The sequence below is a fragment of the Neopsephotus bourkii genome, unplaced genomic scaffold (genome assembly GCF_033783945.1).
Source record: "Neopsephotus bourkii isolate Nb327-2 ecotype Australia unplaced genomic scaffold, CSIRO-AGI_Nbou_v1 NB_1637, whole genome shotgun sequence".
NCBI classification, from domain to species: domain Eukaryota; kingdom Metazoa; phylum Chordata; class Aves; order Psittaciformes; family Psittacidae; genus Neopsephotus; species Neopsephotus bourkii.
This window is the reverse complement of record NW_026902112.1, coordinates 7,187,706-7,195,674: the sequence shown is the minus strand read 5'-3', so window position 1 is coordinate 7,195,674 and position 7,969 is coordinate 7,187,706.

Here is a 7,969-nt window from a genome sequence, read left to right as displayed (position 1 = left end):
GATGTATATAATTAGGTGCAGATTGGGTGCTCAAGTGAGGAAACCGGGCTTCTCCAGGGAAAATGGTATAACCCCTTGGAGGTCCCTGAAAACATCTTTCTTAGGATATCATTGATATGCAGTGCTCCTTTGGGAATTAACTTAAAGTACATGAATCTCTTTCAAAATCTGCCCCTACCAGGATATATTATAAGCATGCTTTGTTGCATATCACTAAATCATTTAAAGTTATGAGCTTCATTGAAGTTGGATCTAGTTGTACAAGCTCTAGATCTGATTGATAAGAAAGAACCCCAAAAAAACTCAACAAATGGACCAGCAGATTTGCCTGTGAGATTCACTGAAGCCACAAATAGAATACTGCATGCACCTCTGTAAAATTCCAAATGCAATGAAGAAAAGGAAAAAAAATACATGGAAAAAAAAGAGACAAATTTTCCAAATCGGCAAGAATATTGCCCGAGACAATAGCCAGGTAACACTTGCATTATTTTGCCTTCCTTTGTTTAGCAAATGAGGCTGTGAATAGCCTGATCAATCCAGAAGATCAGAAAGTTTTCTTTTGGCAAGAGAACAAAAGCATGCACGATGGATTTAGCAAGCTGATGCTTCCTTCTGGGCAGATGCCAATTGTTTCATGTGAAAGCATGAAGCAAAAAAGGAGACAGAGAGTGGAAAGCAACCTGTGCTGTGCAGCTTCCAATTTAATCCTGAATAGCTGTAATGGGGCTAACAGGACCACATGAGTAAATACCTCATTACCAAGCTGAGTTCTATATTTCAGCATTCAGGCCAGACCCTCAGTGAATGTAAATCAGCATAAACATGCTGTGGATGTGTCACACTAATTTGTCAGATCCAACAGTCTTTGGTGAACAACAGCCCTTTCTTCCTTCTTAGAAATAAAAAGCAGTTTTGTGGAAAACTGATGTTTCACTTCCACTTTGTGCAGAGAAATAAATCTGGCACTTAATTTCACTTGTGTTTCTGTACAGCTTCCTCTCCCACCCGCTATCCTTGTTGAACAAGAACTTACAGGTTCAAGGCCTTGGGGCATGGGTGTCATGATTAGCAACGTGGGCCTTAAAGCTAAGGTACTTTGACAGTTTTTTCTATTCCCTAGCATTTATTTCTGCAGTGAATTGAAATACCTTAAGGAATAAATACTAAGCTCAGACAATAGACTGTGATCCCTAATCAAATTCCGGAACTGAATTACTTCTGAAAATGATTTCAAATCTTCCTTCACTTTCCTGTCAAGGCCCAGAGTAAACCCTCAGCTTTTATTTCTGCTAAATTTTTCCTTGCTGTTAAAACCAGATTGAATTTTCTTCAGGCCAAGCTATCTTTGAGGGAGAAAAGAAAATGTCAACAGTCTGAGATTCTAAACTGATTATTGATCTTCTGATACAAAGAAGGAGACAGCCCAACCTGCTTTGTCAGAAGAGAAGCCCCCAGAGCACCATATGTAGAAGAATCAAGGTATATTGCATTTGGACTTCTGAAAAGCGTTTGACACTGTCCCACGAGACATCCTTGTCTCTAAATTGGAGAGACTTCAATTTGATAGGTGGACCACTCGGTGGATAAAGAACTAGCTGGATGGCTATACTCAAAGGGTTAGGGTCAATGGCTCAATGTCCAGCTGGAAACCAGTGTCTCCAGACCAGACCAATGAGTGCTGTCCCTCAGGGGTCGGTGTTGGGACCGGTCTTGTTTAACATCTTTGTCGCTGACATGGACAGTGGGATTGAGTGAGCCCTCAGCAAGTTTGCTGATGACACCAAGCTGTGTGCTTCGGTTGATACGCTGGAGGGAAGGAATGCCATCCAGAGGGACCTTGACATGCTTGTGAGGTGGGCTGATGCCAACCTCATGAAGTTTAACCATGCCAAGTGCAAGGTCCTACACCTGGGTCGGAGCAATCCCAGGCACAGCTACAGGCTGGGCAGAGAAGAGATTCAGAGCAGCCCTGAGGAGAAGGACTTGGGGGAGCTGGTCAATGAGAAAATGAACATGAGCTAGCAGTGTGCACTCTCAGCCCAGAAAGCCAACTGTATCCTGGGCTGCATCAAAAGGAGTGTGACCACTAGGTTGAAGGAGGTGATCTTGCCCCTCTACTCTGCTCTCATGAGACCTCACTATTGTGTGCAGTTCTGGTGTCCTCAACATAAAAAGGACATGGAATGTTGGAACAAGTCCAGAGGAGGGCCACGAGGATGATCAGGGGAGTGGAGCACCTCCTGTATGAAGACAGGCTGAGAAAGTTCGGGTTGTTCAGCCGGGAGAAGAGAAGGCTGCATGGAGACCTCATAGCAGCCTTCCAGTATCTGTAGGGGGCCTATAAGGATGCTGGGGAGGGACTGTTCATTAGGGACTGTATTGACAGATCAAGGTGTAATGGGTTAAAACTTAAACAGGGTTAGTTCAGATTGGGTATAAGGCAGACATTCTTTACTGTGATGGTGGTGAGGCACTGGAATGGGTTGCCCAGGGAGGCTGAGAATGTGCCATCCCTGGTGGTGTTCAATGCCAGGTTGGACAAAGCCTTGGGTGACATGTTTTAGTGTGAGGTGTCCCTGCCCATGGCAGGGGGTTTGGAACTAGATTATGTTAAGGTCCTTTCCAACCCTAACTATTCTATGATTCTATCCATTTCTTTTAGATTGTTACTCAGTGTGTTTGCTGATGTGTCTTGCAGTTCTTAGAACCATGGTGGGTGGATAAGTGATCTGAGAGTCATGGGGTTAGGACTTAATGTAGGTCTGCAGTAGTAAAATAACAGAATTATGATCCACAAAGCTTCTCCTTAACTGTTATCTACACTCAGAGGTAGTTCAGGTTTCCAGTGGTCTAAGTTTTGTGTATACATACCAAAATATGAAAACAATGAACTTGGAAAGACCCCTTGGAGGTTGCACCTTCTTCCTACATGTATAAATTTAAGGTCAGATCAGGTTGTTCATGTTTGTGAAAAGCTGAGTTTTGAATGTCTCCAAGAATAATCTCCACAGGCTCTCTGGACAACCTGTTCTGTGGATAACCACTCCCATTGTAAAGAGCTTTATCTTTTTCTCCTAGAAACTTCACTTGTACATCTTTGACAGTTGTTTCTTGTCCTTTCATTGCATAGTTCTAAGCAGAGACTGGCTCCATTAGGTTGAAGACAGCCATTAGATACCTTCAGAGCCTTTGCTTTTCCACCCTAAATCAACTGAAACTCTCCTGGTACCCTCAAATTCCAATCACTAACTTTCTTAAGAACTTCTTGCTGTACTTGCTCCAGTTAGTTAATATGGCTCTTCTACTTGGAGCTGCTAAATCAGACACTGTGCTCTGCATCTCCCCAGGTCCTGCATTTGGTCTTGTTGAACTCCATGAGTTTTCTGTCAGCCCATCTCTCTAGAGCATGTCAAGAGCTATCTGAACAGTGGCCCTGACCTCCAGGACAACCATGGCTTCCCCTAGCCTGATGTCAACCCCTGACTTGCTGTGGGTAAATTATCTCTGGCTGTACAGCTTCTCGTACAGGAGAAGTTAAAAATCTACCAGCCCAGAAACATCTCAGATTCCACAACCCAAGCTAAAACAGGATCTGGAAGCAGGATGCATCACCTCTGAGCAGTTAGATCTGGTGGCTCTTAGGGAATGTGTAAAGGAAGCCTTGTTCATCTGCTGAGAAAATGACTGTTTATTTTAAAGGGCAAACAGATCAACTTCTTTTTAGGGAATGCACTTAGAATAAACCTTTGCACCTGAATAACTTCAAAGACCCAGCTTTTCCTCATTGCAACATATTCCCTGACAAGAAGGCTGTTAATAACAAGGGGGAGGTTAAGTTGCTTTTGAATTGGCTTCACTTTATCAAAAAGAACTCAGGATTGATCAGGTCAGAGAATGGAGAGAAAAAGTGAGAAAGAATTTCTGCCTGGGTTTTCCTCTGGCAGAAAAGGAGTGTGGGTTCCAAGCATTGCTCTCATGTTTTGCATTAGAAATGAAACTTCATGTCTTGTCTTTGATTCCAGAAGGGAGTAACTGCATCCTCACTCCCTGTGTTTCCAGACATTCTTTCAGGTCTGACTCAGTGAGGAGTAAATCACAGATGTCACGTGCTGGGCTCTTTTTGACTCTTTGCACTTGTGTTTTCAAGCAGCAGAGATCCACACAGCTTTTTACTTTGGAAAGCAGAAGCCTAAGTGAACTGTTACGTAAAGCTGTTGATAAGCAAGCTCTGGACATGAACAGTTCAATTAGTCTCCTACTGATACACCATGAGCATCTTTATAGATCATATTGGGGGAACTCCAAGAATCTGGAGTGGTTTCATCGGGCCAGATTTTGCTGCCAAAATCTCGGATCAACCACTTAACAAAATAATTAGTCATAGATTAATAAAATAATAAAAAAATAAAGAGAAAGGCATCATGGGGCATTCAAGCTTGACACAAGTCACCCACATGAGACTAAAAGCATGGGAATAGACAGGAAGGCTGTCTTGGGAGTAAATATTTCATGCAGAATGATCAGGAACAGTGGAAAGTATATGACTGTTTAAATTCAGTTAGACAGATATATTTTATTTTGTTTTATGGAAAGCCCAGCATCAAAGCCACATTTAAAAATGTGTCTGTCATCAAATGCCAATACCAAATAGCCAAGGAGTGACACAGGCTTTTATTCACTCCTTAATTATTAATAGTTTTGTTTTCTAGAATTCAGACCTTAGGAAAAGCTGTCAGCTCAGGCACAGAATGTCAATGCAGTGGCGACTCACCTCCCATAAGGCAGCAGTTCCAAGATTTACTCCACAGCCTGGACAAGAATTTCCCTGGAGCCAAAAACCAGTTGCAAAGCAGAAGAATTGTTGCTGCTTAGGGTTGTATCTTGCCTCTTGGTGCAGCTGAGACTCCTACAGTCCTGAAGCTTTATGAACTATTGAAATAGACAAAAATACTCTCTTGCCACTTCCTACCAGGTCCCTGTAGCTGTAGGGAAAGCATCTCCAACCTGATTCCAGTTGTCCTAATTGCTAGGGAGTGGTCAGATTTGGTCAACTAACAGAGGTGATGTACATGTCTCAAGTTCAGCCAGCAATGAGGCTGAGTGTGTTACAGTAAGCACATACACAAACAGACATATACCATACACATATGTACACACACAGCTAGCCACACAGATCAAAATAAACAAACCTGCTCAGCAAATGTGTACGCCTAAACAGCACCAAAGGCCTTTTCCTATTCTCCTCTCTGATCTGGATAAAAGTCCTTCAGTGAAAAATACATATACATATAAGCAGTATATATTTATATATAACATATATTTATAATATACAAGAAATAAAACTTGCTTATACATATAAGCAATTACTGCAGTAAATGACCTCAGATGCTCAGTCTGCCCAGTAGCTGAGTCTGCATCTCAAGCCCTCAAAGTTGCCAACACTGGGATTTAAGATCCCCACTCCAGTTAATGGTACACAGACCCACTTACACATATCAACACTACACAATATAGACCATGCAGTAATAGTCCTTAGACACTAAATCCACTCAGAGGCTGGCCCTTGGGAAGCTGGCCCTTGGGCCCTTGTGGCCCTCTAGATACCTCTCTCACAGAGACATACACACGGAGAATGGTCCCTCAGCTGATCCCTAGACCTCATGGACTCCTCAGTAGCTGGCTTGGACCTCCTGGCTACTCCAGTAGCAAGTGCAAATACAGAGATCTCTCTTGTACCCTGCCCAGACCACCACTATTTCAAAGCTCTTCCCATGCATCCCATAATGGCTCCTAGAGCCCAGACAGTGACATGCCAGAAATGAGGAAACCCTGACCCTGCCTTGATTCTCTCCTTCTATGACCTTTTCCCTCCTTGTTCTTGTTCTTCTCTTACATTTTTGTTTAGAAAGATGTGGTCCGCAGGACTGTTTCATTTACAATTCTGCTGTGAACCCATGACTAGGAAAAATGGAAAGACAAAATGAAGAAAAAGCCACAAACACACACAAAAATACCACCAACCCAGTTAAAAGCTTTTTAAACATCCTGATGGTAACAGAACTTTATTTGGTTTTTTAGTATATAATAAAACTGTATGTATTACTCTTTATCCTTATCAGTGAGATTTACAAGAAAGCAGCAGCAGCAGGAAGAACCATTGCTACTGCACCATTCCTCTCGTTCCCCACTTTCATGGGTTATTACTGTTTTGTCTTCAAGAAAATAACATCAGGCTTTAATAACAGCAGTAACAAAACCTTCAGACAATCTCAGCTAATTTATAACAAATAAATAAGGCACTTTATGTGCCCTGTACTGCCATCAAATACACTGAGGGGGAAAAAAAGAAAGAAGGAAAAACTAGTAGTTCCAATAAGTTAAAGGAATGGAAACATAACTTCTTCCCAGATGGGTAAATATTACTACGTGGAATAATTTAAAAAAACTATTAAATAGTTTCTCTCCCTTTAGGTTTTTCCTTTAAAATTACTCTCTGCTAAAAGAAAAGCATTTGAAGGGCACTGTTAAATTGACATCCTTACTTGATAGTCTATGTTTCAAAACTTTAATGTTTTATTTTCCTCGCCCTTTCTCCCTTCTGCACACAGATTCTCCTTTCTTTTTTTTGTAACTTTAATGGAAGAATTAACAAATATTTAAAGGTCTTACATTACTCAGCAATATTGAGTGCCTTTATTTGAATCCCCCATATCTTTTATAACTGGCTTCTTCTTAACAGTGACATGGTCCAGATGCTAGCTTCACCTGATCAGTCTATATATTCCAGTAAGACTGGAACAAGTGAGCTCTAAGGCTTTCAGGATGAAGTACAGAGCTGTTATGAAGGCAATACCATGAGCTATGTACATTTCCAAGAGTAACGATGTGACAGACTTTTAAAAGCAGTCAAAACCAATTAGTCAGTGTGTCGCAGGCTGACATCAAGTAGGAGATTCATATGATGCTGAGACTTAGCGGAAGGCTGATAGCTTTGAAATAAGACTAGAGATCAAAGCGTTGCTGGATGATTTCCTTAAGAGTTCTGAATGCAACATCTTTTAGTGCCTTGTTCTGGCCCTGTTATGGAAGGGATATTACTAGGAGCACCACTACATTGTGAACAACCCAATTGTCTTCATTAGCTAATGACTTCAACTGCTGTTTAAAGTATACCTCTGTAAGCACCCAGTCTGATACCCTTCTTTCCCTTTGCATTGAATTGTCCACTAAGATATAAGTTAGGATGCTGGCTGCCTCTTTCAAATAACCATTTCCACTGCCAACTGTGACAAATCTGCTGTCTTGAGCCAGCTTCATCATTTTCATTTCCAGAGCTCTCTAAATGTAATTCTTACACTTGGATTTAGGATGTATTTGTGGCTAGATGTTAACTTCTTATTTTTAGCTTTTACTTTAGAAAAATGAATTGGGGACGTAAGAGACTTCATCTTGAACAATGTGCATAGCCAAACTAAGTATCTCAGCTTCTTTTATAGTCAGTGGAGAGAACAGTTCCTTCTTGGTGCAATACAGCTTAAGACAAAGTACATGGTTAAAAATAGGGCAGAAAAATGACTCTCTGAAAAATGTACTCTCTCTGCTGGCTGGAATGAGAAACTTGGGTGGTTAGCTTAGCTATAGATGTCTAATTTAAAATTAATTTAGCTGAAGCACACCTCCATCTTCTGTCCAAAAAAAAAAAAAAAGACTTGTTCTATCTTTTCTGAACACTGCCAAACCCTGTAGTTCCTTTCTTTTGTAGCAGCCTGTAGCTCAAAGCACAGGGCTGCAGGTGGACATAGCTGAGCTGCCTCAAACTCTCTGACACATTAAAACCACAGTTACTGATCTGACTCTCCTGACATCTGGAATGTATTAGCACAGGTACGGGTCATTTCTCTTTTCTTGTCTCATTGGTAAGGAAGGGAGATCTGGAATGATGTGAATCCCTGCTGGAATGTAGCAT